Source organism: Theobroma cacao, chromosome 6 (genome assembly GCF_053813885.1).
Source record: "Theobroma cacao isolate CCN51 chromosome 6, ASM5381388v1, whole genome shotgun sequence".
Lineage (NCBI taxonomy): Eukaryota > Viridiplantae > Streptophyta > Magnoliopsida > Malvales > Malvaceae > Theobroma > Theobroma cacao.
The window spans coordinates 23923042-23939855 of record NC_142644.1 but is presented as its reverse complement, the minus strand read 5'-3'; positions in this window follow the sequence as shown (position 1 = coordinate 23939855).

Below are 16814 nucleotides of genomic sequence, written 5' to 3'. Positions count from 1 at the left end.
ATACAATCTCTTTTTTTTTCCCCCTAATTTCACTCTCAAATCTTTTCCCCTTCTCTCTTTCACATAGTTTCTCCTTTAATTTTTTTCTTCTATAATTGAATTTCTATATAGTAGGGTGTATACTAACAATTGTGAGTTGTGAAAAGTTGGAACACATAGAAAAACAAACATAAACTTTCTTTGGGAAAAATTTAGTCAAAATGTTAAATCTATGAAGGAAACACGTTTATAACCTTTTTCCTTCTCTTATATCTTATTGACAAAAATGGCTTAAGTGTGTAACAAGGAAACAGAGAAAAAAAAAAAAGATAGGTACAGCAGAAAATAGATTTTTCTCTCAAATAAACTTGGAAATGATTGATAGGTTTCTTGAACCATAATGAGAGAAAGTAACCATTTTAATTAAGAAAAGAAAATTCGAATTATATTTTTTAAATAAAAAAATCATATATCAATTAATGAATCAAAAACTCGAATGTAAAATAATTATTTTTTTTTCATATGTGCCAATATATGTTGAATGTCTAAATTTTCACAAAAAAAAAAAAAAACAAATCCTTAGCCTCTCAATTGCACATATCTTTGCGAATTATATAGAGTAAAATTCATGAATGAATCTCCTTTTGTGTTTTGGTTTTGATGGTAGGTTTTTTTTTTTTTTTTTTACATTTGTTGGACCTGTGCTGTCTTGTTAACGCTGCTAAGCATTTGTTTTATTAATAATATCTTGCGCTATTTAAAAAAAAAAAAAAAGTTATGAAAGAAGCTCCCTAATTAAATGTGGCTTATATCATAGTCAGAAATACATTTTGTTTTCCCTCACCAGAAAAGCTAAGTTGTGCCATGAAAGATTTTACTAAAAAAGAGTACTATCACAGATAGAATTCAATGACAAAATTTGTCCTATCCATCAATAATTCCACTACAGATGAACATCCCATGTGCCCCATAATTGAAAAAATATATATATATATATATATAATTAGAAAGCAACATCAATCCAAACATTCCTCTCCCAACTTCAGGAAGGATCATTTCACTTGTAATTTTTTTTCTAATGATCTTACAACTATTTAATTATATAATAAAAAATTATGTAGAGATATACTACTTATAAGCCTGGATTCCATAAAATATTGTGATAAATTTTTTACGTAGTTTTAAATTATTGATATTTATAATATAATAATGGTAGAAAATATGCTCTCATCCCAGGTGACGCAACAGAAGGGAATCCGTGCTGATGTGGTGGGAATACCTCTGTGCTCTCCACATCAAAACCACCACCCTATTCTTCCCCTAATAGGCCACCCCTCTGTCTCTCATGCATTTGGCAATTCCTCAAAGGAAGTTGCTTGGTTGGTTTTGGGCAGTGGCATTTGCGTGTGCCGCTGCTGCTGCTACAATGCGCTGCCTCGTCCCTTTGGGTTGGTTTTATTTATTTATTTTAATTTTATAATTTAATAAAAACACGTTTCAAAACGTGGAACAACCATAAAAACAGCAGACTACAACCATATCTTTCTTGCTTCAACTTTGCTTGCTTTATAGGCAGAGACCCCACCAAAAGTCTCCTCCTTTATGTAAATGTGCGTTGCTCGCACTTTCACTTTGGATTCATTCCCTTACATCTCCTCTCTCCCCTTTGCCAAAATTATTTTCTTCACTTCATTCATTGGCCCATCACTGTCTTTTTAATGGCTTTTCTTTTCTGTCTTCTCTTTGTTTCCCTTTGCATATTATTTTCCATGCGCCGCTATTGTACCATGTACAATATCCCTTCTTGGACCCACTTCCGGATTCCTCCCCTTTCCTCTTTGAATTTATTAAAATCAACATTGTTTTTGCAAGATTACTAGTATTATTGCTTTTTTTTTTTTTTACAATACAAGGACCCTATATACAGATTACTCAAACAAAATAGAAGAATTACTTCTATTATATATATACTAGGATGATGTCCGTAGCTATGCTATGAAAAAGATCATAAAAAATATTAATTATGTTAAAGTTGATTTTAATTTGATACTTTTAAAAGAATTTGTAGAGAAAGTAATATTATATTAGTCAACTGCATGAATATCCGATTTTTACTGATAGAGAAAAAAATAAATTAGTATTAATTGAAAATAATTATTTGCTCTAATTTTTATTACGGAAAACTTGCACCTACATATATGATTATAAAACAGTAAAATATTAAGAAATGAGATAGTATATAACATGTACTATTGACATATTAAAATAAACAGTTGTATAATATAAGACAACCGTATAATATAAAGATCCTATCAATATAAAATAGTTACTAATTTATAATAATATATCTTTTATATATAAAATGAATGACTAAAAAATGTCTAAATACTATGGATTCAGGTTCATGCAGAATAAGAGGATATAAACAAAAAATAATATTAAATTGCAATTGATAAATATTAAATGAATCTATATTCTAAATATTAAAAATTAAAAATTATTATTTTCAAGTATTTTTTTACTGAAATAAATAAAAATAAAAAACCTTTCAAATGTAAAAAAATAATGCAACTTTGATATAAGGTGTAAAAAAAAATTAATTAAATTGAGAATAACAATCAATTGACCCAATTAGTTATCCTATTTAAAACATAATTTATCCAAAAAAGACGATAATTCTATCAAAAATTATTAAATGTATAATAAACTATTAAGAAATGAGAAAGTATATAACCTATACTATTAATAGATTAAAATAAACAGTTGTAGAATATAAGACAACAGTATAATATAAAGATCCTATTAATATAAAATAGTTAGTAATTTCTAGTATTATATATTTTTTATATATAAAATGAATGGCTAAAAGTTATCAAATTCAATTGATATATTTATTCAATGATGACTGTGTGCTACGTATATTGAAAAATGAGTAGATCTTTTTGACTTTTTTATTTTGTTCAATGAATTGAATGGATGTTTATTATAATTTAAACATTCATGTACAAAAAATATGTCTATATACTATAGATTCAGGTTGATGCAGAATAAGAGAATATAGACGAAAAATAATATTAAATTGTAATTGATAAATATTAAATGAATCTATCTTATAAACATTAAAAGTTAGAAATTATTGTTTTCAAATATTTTTTACTAAAATAAATAAAAGTAAGAAAGAAAAAAAACCCTTCAAATGTCAAAAGCAATGCAGTTTTGACATAAGGTGTAAAAAAAATTAATTTAATTAAGAATGACAAATGTCAATTAATTAACCCAATCAATTACCTTACTTTTGTATAATGAATTGGATGGATATTTATTAAAATTTAAACATTTAAGTATAAAAGAGATATCTATATATTATAGATTCAGATTCATGCAGAATAAGAGAATATAAAAAAAATAATATTAAATTGTAATTGATAAATATTAAATGAATCTATCTTCTAAACATTAAAAGTTAGAAATTATTATTTTAAGTATTTTTTATTAAAATAAATAAAAGTAAAAAAAAAACCCTTCAAATGTCAAAAATAATTTATTTTTGACATAAGGTGTAAAAAAAATTAATTCAATAGAAAACAAAAGGTTAAAAAAATAAAAAAAAAATTCTAATTGAATGACACTTGTCATTCAATTGAAGACTCAATTGAAAAAAAATAAAAGAAATTGAAACATCCTACTTTTATATATATTATAGATATATATAAATATATATATATATATATATATATATATATATATATATAGAGAGAGAGAGAGAGAGAGAGAGAGAGAGAGAGAGAGAGTGAAGAGGAAGTATTTCGACTCGAATTTAATTTTTTATTCAAATTTCACCTCATCTTTATCAATTAAGTGAAGTCTGATTATGATGAATATTGTTAAGTCATAATTTACAAATAACGCTATAATTAGTTGTAACTTGCTTGTAGATGAGTTACAAAAAAAATACTAATTTTAAATGAGTAAAGTACATAATGGAATTTACCTTCGAAAATTTAGCATTTTAAGCAATTTCTTGGAAAATGCAGCATCATGAGATAGATGGAAAATTGGAAGAGATCTTCTATAACAATCCTAATACTGTTTTAGTATGATGAAAATAAGTAGATGATGTCTTGATGGACTACCCTCTCCATGTATAATACCAAGAGGGTTAAAGCAAACTTCGAAAAGTCTACAGAAATGAATGATAAGGTCTAAATTTGGGCGGCAAGAAACCACGACAAAATGGGTTATGATTGTTTAATTGGGGGGAGTATGATTGTGATAATTAGAAGCATGGAGTTGCTAGCTAAAAAGCAAGATGTTGATAACAACCACCATTCAAAAGCCTCTTTTGTTCGCTATTATTGGTTGAAGGAATAAACTATTTTGTATTCATGATGCAATGCATACATAGGGTTTATCTTCTAGAAGAACGTACCTCTTCTCCGCAAAGGGAGTTCCTTATTTTATTCTCAAACCAATTACATTAGTTAAGAATCCTTTTCAATTAGGGATTGGGAGTCTACTTACTTTGAATTTAATGATGATCTCTTTATATGAGTCATCTTGATTCTGGATTAAATCAAGATTATACAAACTAAAAGAATTAAGCGTTATTTTTTTTCACACGCATGCGCATAGATACTCCAATAATTAAATAATAGTTATGAGATCCTGTAACGCATTTATGTGGCATTTCATTCGTTAACATTCACATAAAAATTCTTTAAGCAAATCTTACAAAACGAAGAATTAAGCAGTCAAGAATATTTTCTATCAAATGATAAACTCTTCATTCTGAGTTGAATTCTAAACCACTGCTTTGGTGGTGCTAATTGCTATGTTGAAAAGTTTTAAGGATCTGATTTTTAATAAAAGCATGCATATTCCTCCTTGAGAAGTTGCCTTATTTCTTATTAAGAACATGATTAATTCATTGCCCACCAACTGCACAGGGAGCACTACTTGGCCAACACTTGCACAATTACATTCTGCAGATAAGGAGCACATCAATCATATATAGATGTTGATACTTGGCAGTGACTAATAATTAATACGACCAATCAGATGTCGCCATTAATATTACGAGTTTAGGTAATTGGATAAAGCAAAGCCATAGGACAATTACTTTATGGTACAAACTCACCATTGAGTTCAATAAATGCAAAACAAAAGGGCAAATACTCATTTTCCTTCTAATAAAACTACAATCCGTTTATTAATTGTAGTTAGGGTTGGGCTGAGGTAGATGTTATCCCTTCTCCTCCCCACCCACACTACCTTTATGTCGCATTCCCTCTTGATTCCATATCATACTTTATTTTTCTCAATCCATTTTTTTTTCATATAAAAACAAAAGTCTTAATTGATGTGAGAATAGAAAAATGAGGCATGTAGATGTAGTCACCCCTATAATCAAAGCGATGGGATCAGCATTTCCTTTTAAAGATTAAGTTTATGATCTCTTAAGAATCCACATATATGCATGCTACATAAACCAATCATTTTACAAAAGACTATGCCAAGTATTTGAGATTTGTCTATATTCTATAATGCGTATGTGATGTTACGAAAGGCACCCAACATTTGTAATTTCCAAACTCGAATTTGGGATAAGAAGATAAAATTTTATATAACAAAAGAGAATTACTTTTTATAATCTAATATTCAATCATATGCATTAAAAAAAATATGCATGTTTCACAAATTTATAACTCATATAGCATTTTTTTAAAAATTTAATTCATATAGCATTTCAAGTGTTTCATTTCTAACCCATGTATCAAAAGTTGTGATTATTGCTCTATCCACACACATCAAAAGGAAACAAAATCACTATTGCAAGGACTATACAATGAGCACAAAAATGATGCAAAACCCCAAATTTGACATGAAAACCTTGCATAAAATATTCTTAGAACAAGGTACAAGGACAGTGGCATCTCTCGATTATCAAAGTGCTTTTCTTGTCACGTATCTACCATATAGCATATTGCCTTTACCAATCGAGAAAAAGCCCATATGCTCGGAAATGATAAGTGTGAACGCATTATTCGCCGTTAAATTATATTTGTTCTATTATATTATGTTATTTCATAATAGGGGAAAAAATATGCCATGGTACAATGATCTCAAGCCTTTTGTTCCTTACCATCAGAATTCTTGTCCTTTATCATTTCATGTCCTTTAAACATTTGTACACGAAGCCCATTGCTTTGACATTTGGATGCTGATGACAGAAAGAAGGAAAAGACGTGACAAAAGAGATAAACTTTCAAAAAGAATGTTCTCAATAGGTGTACACAAATCTCCTCTTAAATTAATACACCAAGAAAAACACACTTTTGTGCTTTTATGTTAAGAGGTATACTTTGTCTCCTTTTATACACACATTTAAACAAGTTAAGGATAAGTTTATTGCATGCAGTAAGTATTATTTAAGGAAACAATTAAGATGCAAAAATATGAAGCTCTTTTAGTTTTAATTTGTTTATATTTTCTTTATTCTTTTCTGAAAAAAAAGGTACTATAAACTTTGAATTCTTTATTCTTCTTGAATTTCTCATATGTTACAAGTAATTTATTCGTTAAAAACATTGGTGCTTCTGCGGAATTTACCTACTACGCAATAAGCACTTGCCGCAATATCAATTTAAACTTTGTCATATGTAGTACATAATCTATTCACCAATTTTTATTTTTTTTAGAACAATACTCTAAGAGTAAAAACATTGGTGTCTATGTGGAAATTACCTACCACGAACTTTGCTGCAACATCAAAAATTTTCAAGTATTGATGACGGCATATGCTACAAAGCAATAGGGTTTCACTAAATCATGACCAATTATTCAAAAAAAATGTGTTCTTATTATTATTTAATTCATAAAGTTAGAGTTACATTGACATTTACTTTGCTAAAAAAGAAATCTAAAGAAGAAAGAGATGGATCATAAAAAGGTATATAATTTGAACCAAAAAAAAAAAACGTGGATAAATTTAATTTGGACAACATGGAAAAGTTGGTTTGGCACAGTTTCATATGGTCTGCAGATGAGGATCAAAGCACAAATTATGTATATTGCCGTCCCAACTCCCAACTACCCATATATCCTAAAAATGCAAACTAGTAAGGCTGCGAAAACATGTCGTCCTCCCTTGATGCATTCAGATTTGGTTTTAACCCATTGAAGCTTTGAGCTTTAAGGGAAGTTGAACCAAATTTCAACACTTTTTTAGCAATTAACCTGCTTTAAAAAGTTAGAAAATTTGTCTGACAATGGAAAGTCTTGGCCTAGGCTTGACTTCAACTCATTCAGGGAACAAGTTAGAGCAATGTTTTGAGCAAGTTGTGAACTACTTGACTGATAAGGTTGTAACCCTCGCCCTAGATTGGTATCAACATGATAATTCTATACCTCAAACTTTAGCAAGGGTCATCTCAAGGAACAAGTTGGAGCAATGTTTTGAGTGAGTTGTGAACTACTTGACTGATATGGTTGTAACCCTCGCCCTACATTAGTATCAACATGATAATTCTATCCCTCAAACTTTAGCAAGGGTCATCTCAAGGAACAAGTTGGAGCAATGTTTTGAGTGAGTTGTGAACTACTTGACTGATATGTTTGTAACCCTCGCCCTACATCAGTATCAACATGATAATTCTATCCCTCAAACTTTAGCAAGGGTCATCTCAAGGAACAAGTTGGAGCAATGTTTTGAGTGAGTTGTGAACTACTTGACTGATATGGTTGTAACCCTCCCCCTACATTAGTATCAACATGATAATTCTATCCCTCAGACTTTAGCAAGGGTCATCTCAAGGACCCTCTTGCAATATATATATATATATATATGTTAATTTGTTGATGATTTGAACATTCAAGAAGATGTTGATTTGTTGAAGACTAGTGCATCTTTGTTGGCTTGCTAGCACCAAGGTGGCTTTAAAAGTCAATAGCAAGGGGGCAAGGGCTACCTCATTTTAACTGTCACTTTGCTTGTTATGTTTACAACTTTAGGGCTTTGGATCTTTTCTTTTACTGGAAAGTTTTACCTTTTGAGTTTTGCTTTCTATTGAGACAATCACATACCTGTCTTCCACTTTTGCTTAATCCAAGTAGTGATAATTAACCATGTCATTTCAAAGCAAAAGATGGAAAGTGCCCACCACCCCATCACTTTCACCCACCCGATACAAGTATATATAAATAAATGAAGATTTTTCTTTTTTTTCTTTTTTGAAAAATCTGTTTACTAGCATTAATTTATCGGCAATCTATGGGGTGCAATGCAAGGAGATAAGGTTTTCAAAGGACAAAGCCCATGAATTTAAGGCTTGCAAATTGCAATCCGAACAAGGCCCTTTGAAAGGTCTGGACTTTGGAGTCCAAATATTAAAATGTTAGAAAGTGTCAATGGCTAAATAGTCCAATTCATACTCTTGCAATTCAAAGAACAGGCCCTGATCTTTTGCAAATAATGACTTGATCTGATGCTAATCCATTTAGTTCAAGACGGCCCAGTCATCTGGGTTTCAGCAAAAACTTTAGGACTCGTTACTGAAAATGTAGGAAGTGTATACGAATTCCTCCATAACATCCATTGCCCCTAGGAAATGATGCATAAACTGAGGAAAGACCAAACTTAACAACCTTTTTCGAGCAAAGGATAAAATGAAAATGGAGTGGCTAAGTGCATTCAGATGAAAGTTTGTTGGTAATTATGGACATTGGAACAATACCCTCAAATCAAACCATCATCAAGCGTAACATTGATTTTAAAAAAGTTATTACAACTTTCTGACCAAGTTGTCTGTTAACCCTAAACCCTCCTCAGGCAAGCAAAGGTCATTACTCCTACACTTCATTTGCCTTGTGGCCACATGTTTGCCAAGAACAGGGGCCGCTCCAGCCTCGCATGCAAAACATAAAAGCCTCAAGACAAGATCCAAGGTTTGTGGGGCCCCCCCCTCCCCCCTCGAGCAGAGAAACACCAAAATCACACACTAGGATTTGCAGCTGCAGATAATAAATAATAATAATCCTCCTCCACCTCCTCCTCCTCAGCATATTCTTTAACGCTACAAATCCAGTCTGGATTTTTTACTTTTACTTACTACAACGACCTTTAGGGCAAATGATTAATCTTTGTTCAACTAATTGTCTCAGGTTTGGTTCATAATTCCATTAACCCAAAAAACAGTCCATAGACAAAAATGATATCATATGGGAAAAGTTACAAAACTCTTAGGTCACAGGAAACAAATTTCCAGCTAAAAGCACATGCAATGATGCACATGATGTGGACAACGGGACCCACAGTTTCCTGTGGTTCCATTTTTAAAACGAGGCTGTTGAGTAGGTTTTCTTGTTTCAAGGCTGTCTATCCTCATTTTCTTTAAGACCTAGTACAGGAAACTGATCTTACTTGCTGCACATTTCTTAAATACAAGACAACAACGCCCTTCAAAATGCTGCAATCTGTGCTTTCCAAGTTTGGTGTGGATGGTGGTTGTCAGTATTAGAGAATCTGATAGTTAATATGTATCATTGCATCATATTAAATTTGTTTGCATCGAGTAGTTTGTGTGATATGAAGACATTTCTCTCCCTCTCACACAACCATCAATTTTTTCCTTTATTGTTTAAGATGAATTCTGGTATCCCACTAAAAGCTTTACCATAAGGATTCATTCACAATTTTCATTATAATTAAATGAGTTAACTATTGTGATTAACCCTACTTTCCCCATTTTATGTTGTGGGAAATCCGACCAAAAGATAGCAAAAAGAAGACAAAGAAATGAAATCTTACTTTAATAAATATGACTTAATCTCTTGGATATCTTGGGCTTGGGTTGGGTATCTTTTGGCGTATGCTCCAGGTTCTCCTTAGCTTGTAATGCCCTTTTTTTACTCTCTAAAAGCATTTTTTTTATTTTACAGTTGTCGTTTGTCCACGTGCCTGCCTACCGAGTCAAACCTCAGTCCCCGATTTTTCTAACCTTCTCAAAAAATCGGCATGCTTTTCAGTTAGAATCCAGTGCATTTGCATACTTCAAGGTAATTTACACCAATGTTTGCCGCCGAATCAAATGTTAACAAGAATATGCCGAAATCGTCGCAATATGTCCATATAATTTCTAAGGTCAAAGTATCTAAATAATCCTTATATCCATGCATTTTTATCAATTTAGTTCATATATTTAAAATTTAGTTAATTTAATTTTTTAATTTTAAAAATTAAAACAATCTAATTCTTTCCTTTATTACCATCCAATTTACTGTTAGAGGTGACAATATCAAAGTTGACATGGTAGATTTTCGACTTGATGACATGGTTTTGTTACATTATTTTGGCATGCTGACGTGATAGTGTTATATGCGTTGAATGATGACATGGCACTATTACGTGGTAATGTTAACGTAACAAATCGAAAAAAAATATTAAAAAAAATTATGTTATATCATAAAAATTAAATTGAATAAAAATATTTAGTATAGAGATTAAGAGTTTGTTTGGTTTAACTTTTTTTTTAACTTAAAAACTATTATAAAGCTCTTCTAAAAAAATAATAACTTTTAAAATTTAAAGTTATTTAGTAAGTCGTTTGACAAAATAAATTATATGAGCTTTAATTTTGATTAAAATTACCATAAAAAGTATTTATAACATCTTTAATTACTTAATAAATTAAAAGGAAACAAGTTTACTTCGAGCTTATATACAATATACGATTTCAAATATTAAAATCATAGAAATTCATATAAAAACAAAACAGCTTTCAAACTTTGTATAGTAATAATAATATTAGAGTTTTATTGATATAGCAAGCAATCACACCATGATGCTTCAATTCCCCAAGAAAGAAAAGAAAAGAGAAAACGATGTACTTGACATTAAATTCCTTTTTGGTGAAGAAGAAAGAAAACCTTCAAATAGTACTTGAATGCAGTTTTGAATTTTGAGTATTTTTTTTCTTAATCTCTATAAAAATAAAAAAAAAAATCAAATTTTGTTATGTTGTTGTCGAGTCTTTTTTTTCTAGTAATCTTTGTCAACAGAGGTGGAGGAGACGAAAATCGCGATTTGCGTTAGAGAATGATGATTTACAAAAAGAGAAAACGAGAAGGTGATCAATTGAGAGAAGGATATTTCTTAAAAGGTTAGCATGTTTTCTAAAAGAAAAGAAGAGAAAGCTCCTCTCTAGAGCCTTTTTTTTAAGTTTTTTTTTTTAATTTTTGTTTTTTAAAAAAAGTTGTTGAAAATCTTGTTTAGCTTGACTTATACTTTTAAGAGATAAAAAATTTTTTAAAAAAATCAACCTAAATAGGTTTTAAATTAAACAAAATTGAGGTGTTTAGAAACTAAATTGAACAAAAAAATATTTAAAAATATAAATCTTTGAATAGATAATGCATATACTTAAGTGTAAAAGATTTATAGTGTTAATAAATATAAATATTTTCTTACTTTATTATTTAATTCTGTAATAGTTACATTACTTTATCTTCTTTGCAAAAGTAAAATTTAAATTTCCCTTCTATAAAAAAAACTCTAATATTTTATAAAGTTATTTTTATCAATACATGATTAAAATCATTATCAATTAAAATTTTCTTTTTTTTTATTAAACTTGATATTATTTTTAATGAGATTATTTCGTAATCCATATATTCGACATTCTGTTTTTGATTTTTTTAATAAATGGCTTATGAAATATTTTCATTAAAAATAATATCAAGTTCAATAAAAAAAATTTAAGTGATAATGATTTTAATCATGATATTTATAAAAAAAAACTTTATAAAATATTGAATAAAAGTTCTCTAGCCCTATTTGTGCCACCATTGGTGCCTCCTTTCTATTTTCTTCCCACTTGTCCTATTACTTACTAACATTATTAACGGTGTTACCCAAACGGCACTAGGTTTTCGGTCTTATTTATATCTCACATTATCTTTGACAAATATAAAGTGAAAGTTGCAGCTTATAAGCTATTTAAGGAAAGAAGAAGAAGAAGAAAGTTGTAGCTTGTAGTGCAACTCTTTATCTTTTTATCTCCAGCAGCTTTCAAAATAAATTTGCTGCTGTTTTGCAAGGGGACTTGACAGGTGGAATAGAAATCTTTTGCCCAAAAGCCAAAACCTCAACTGTTTTTGAATAATATAAAAAGTAGTTTATCATCGTGTAATTAATAAATCCAATCTAAATATGTTCTTCTTGTAGGCATCAATTGATGGAATAGAGTAATTGTAAATATATATTTTTTATCAATTAAGAACTATTATTAGAAAAATATATTTAAACTTTGAGAGTTAAAGTGAGAGAAGACAAATTGGTAAACTTTTGAATGTTATACAACCAGTAAATCTGAAATTTTAGATTTATTCATAATTTTTATTTAATTTCGTTTGTTCTTTCAACGTATTTAACAAGTTAAGTTAAACGAAACAGATATGTTTCAAATTTCATATCATTAAATTTTGTTTTCCTTCATGAATATCTCGTTTGCTATTTGATTTCATTTGTCATTATTGTGCATTAGACTTTGCACATCTAATTATCAACTATGTGCCAAATGGGATTAAAATGATAACATGATTGCCAAGTGTGTTACATCCTGTTGTAAACTTTTATGTAACATGGGAACCTAACAAGATCTTGCACCCAAATTCTAATCCACTAAGGTTTGAAGAGTGATTCTAAGAGCAGATGAATCCACTAAGGTTTGAAACCTTCAATCTTTCCAAACCTCTTTTAGACACCACCATATTTCTCCTCCAAAGCCAAACCCTTGACTTTTGAATTTGTAACCTACTACTTGAGAATGGGTGAATGGGAGATATGGAAAATGATTAAAAATGTAGAATACACCTAGGTTATGATTGGTTCACTGGAAAGAATAGAATTCTCTTAGAATGACCATTCCAAGAGAATAAAATAGAGGAAGAATAACTATTATGTAAATTGGTTCACGAGAATGAAATAGGATAGAAATTGCTATTATTACTTATTCCATTATTTGGTTGGTAGGAATAATTTTAAGAATAGTTAAGGAATAATGGGTAAATGATAAAAATACCCTTTATTAAAATTTAAAGATTTTTTAATTAAAAAACAAAAAAACTATGATGAGAAATAAATACTCTTTATTAAAATTAAAGAATTTATTTTGTTAAAAGATAAAAATATTCTGAGCAATAAAATCAAAATAACTTTTACTATAATTAAATAATATTTTCACCAAAATACAAATATATTTTTATTATAATTTAATAATATTTTTGTATTAGAAGATAATTAAACCTTTTATTATAATTATATAATATTTAATATTCAAAGATAAAATATATTCTTCATTAAATTTAAATAATACTAAATAATATTCTTTATTACATTTATTATATTCAAATAATAATATTAAGTAATATGCTTTATAATATTTATTATAGTGAAATAATATTAATATATTAAATAATATTTATATATTTTCATTTCCTTTTTTTGAAAATGAAGTAAAAAATTTTGTGTCTTTTATGCTTTAGAGAGAGAAGGAGTGAGGAAGAGAGAGAAAAAATAGGTTTAGTTTATTTTTATAAGGTAATTTTTTAAATTGTAAAAATGTATATTTGTCTAATCAACTTTTTTTCTTATTCTCAACAATTTGGAATAGTTATTACCAAGGGAGTTTTGGTAATGACTATTCAGGCTTTTCTTGAAATGGTTATTCTGAAGAATAGTCATTCCATTGAATCAAATGCATTATAGTTATTCTATTTATATTATTTAATTATTATGTGAAATCTTGTATATCGTATTTATATATTTATGCATTATAATTTTATAGTTAGTATTTTAAGTTTAAATATAAATAAAATTAGAATATTAAATGTTAACTGTATTAGTTTTTTTAAGGTTGGATTACAATATGGATGATAAGTTTCTGATAGATAATTTAGTTGTTTATATTGAAAAGACATTATTAATTTTTTCAGTACAAAGTCAATAATGGATTAATTTAAATCTATGAAATATCTTTGAACATAATTTTCCTAAAAGACTAATGTAAGTCTTTCTTTTTTTATTTCTTTTGACTTACATGTTATATAAAATTATCCTTTGACTGTTGATTAAATTCGACGTATTAGTTTAAAAAAATTTTAATCTTTATTCTTTTTCATTTTTGATCTCCCAACAAAAGTTGGTTAGCTCCATCCTTACACTACCTTAATAGTAGAATCGTATGGCACCATTCCTTAGCTTCACGATTCTATCAAAATCGAAGTCTGTGGCTTCCTGATTGAGGAATGTAGAAGATTTTTTTTTTTGAAGAGTTGTGTTTTAGCACTTAAATTGGAAACGGTCCTATAGTTTTGTATATTAAATAGCTTATAAGTTGCAGCTTTTACGTTGTATTTGTCAAAGATGACGTGGAAGATAAAGAGGTTGAAAATCTAGTGTTGTTTAGGGTAACACTCTTAGCAATGTTCATAAGTTATAAGATAAGTGGCAAGAAAATAAAGAAGACGTCCTAATGGGGGCACAAATAAGAGGAAGAGGATTTCTATTCTAAAATATTGGAATATTTTTTATTTTATAGAAGGGAATTCAAATTTAAATTTTACAAAGAAGATAAAGAATTGTATTTATTATAGATCAAATAATCCAGTAAAAAATATTTATATTTATATTTTAATATTATAAATCTTTCACACTTAAATATTTGACTTATAATAAATATATGTATCATCTACTTAAAAAATTTATATTTTTTAAATTTTTTATTCAATTTAGTCCCTATACACTTCAATTTTGTTCAAATTACCCCCTATATTATACAATTTTGTTCAATTTTATCTATATGATATGGCGTAATTATTTTTTGAATTTTTTCTTGATTTGCCATGTCAGCATTGTCACACCATCATGTCAAAGTGAGCAAAACTTACCACATTAACGCTGCCGTTATCACATTTAATGGCAAATTAAATTTCGTTAGAGAGAGATTAAATTGTTTCGATTTTCAAAATTGAGGGACTAAATTGACTAAATTCTAAGTACAAGGATTATATTGATGAAAATGCATGGGTACAGGGCTTTTTGAGTACTTTAACCAATTTCTAATGATGCTGATGCTATAGTACCTAGAAAAAAAAATCCATTTATATAATTCATTTGGTTTTAAATTTAATAAATTTTATGGCTCATTTCATTGATTTTTTAATAAAAATGAAAAAAAAAATTAAAATAAAAATATCAATAAAATAAAAGGTAAACTTCACATAAACCCCTTGTGGTATGGTCTTTTTTCACATAGCACCTCGAGGTTATTTTTTTTTTTCATATAAAGCATTGTGTTTTCCTTCTTTTCCCAAATGTAGTAACGATATTAAATTGTAAATTAACTTTTTATAAAAGACAATAACAATTGTGTTGTATAAAAAAAACAACCTTTGTATTTTAATCTTTTTGGTTCTTTTGTTTAATTAAAAAAATTTAACTTTGTTTGGGTTTCTCTCTTTTCTATCTGTTCTCTCCCTTTCTCTCATCACATTCTCGCTATCCAAACAAGAAACATAGAGAAAATTCTAGCCAGATTTTATTAAAATAATACTAATAACAAAAAGCATTGAACTTGGGCTACACCGGTAGAGGAAGATCTAAAGCCGATTTTATTATCAGCATATTTAAAGAAGAAAAAGTCTAATCAGATTCGGACCATTAATCATCGTATACCAACATCTTGACGTTAGATGCAGAACCTTTTTAATCTTGAAGAAACGTGAAAGCTTTTCAATGAATGACTTTATTTGCAAAATGAGTATTCACTTGGGCATTAAAATACACTTCCCTGTACTGATCTCCTGCTCTGAACAAATGACTTGCTTAAGTACTAAGATACACTTTGTTATAGTGATCTGTTGCTCTAGACAATGACTCATCGTGCCGCAAATATGGAAGGAGTTCACATACTCAGCATACTTAGAAGTTTTCTTTAAGCTTGCTAGCTTTGGACAAGTGAGATATTTGGCTATTGACGTTGGAATGGTAAGGCCAGATATATATGCACCTAAGAATTCTGATGAAAGTGATGGCTAAATTCATTTTCTTAGAGAATTTTTTTAGTTCCGGATTCTTTGGATCAAGCGTTAAATTTTTTTAATTAAATAAACAAAAAAATAAAATTAAAAAACAAAAGTTTTTTTTAATAAAAAATTAATTAATAATTTAACATTATTACTATCTTTAAAAAAAAGTAAAACACAAAATTTTATTATAAAAAAATAACCTTAAAATGCTACCCGAGAAAATATCATATTACAAAAAATTTAAATCAAATTTACTTAAAATAAAATCTGAAAAAAACACACGCATATAAAAGGTAAATTACTAATAAATAAATAGTTATCATTTTTACACCTAAATATTTAATTTATTAATTAATGCATAATTTTTTGTTTAAAAAACAAATTCAATCCCTTCCACCAATTGCAAAAAAAAAAAAGTCAATCACTTCTGATGTTCATCAACGAAGCTAAATCCAGTCCTATTTTCCCTTTTAATGCTGTAAAAGCACCTAACCCTTGCCTCTAGTTCGTGTAGGCGTCGGTAACTCGAGTCAAATGGCATATGGGTCAACTAAATTTCACTATTTGATGTGCAAAGCGTGCCGTTTGGTTGACAACTGATCGGCGATCGTATATAAAATTGGCGCGTAATTGGGGGGCCCCAACCAACTGTCATTCTCAATTCCAGCTCTTCGCAACTTGTGCCAATCCTTTTCCCAACACCCAACCTGTGAATTTTATTTCCCAATTTAGCCTTACTCTTATCTGGAAAT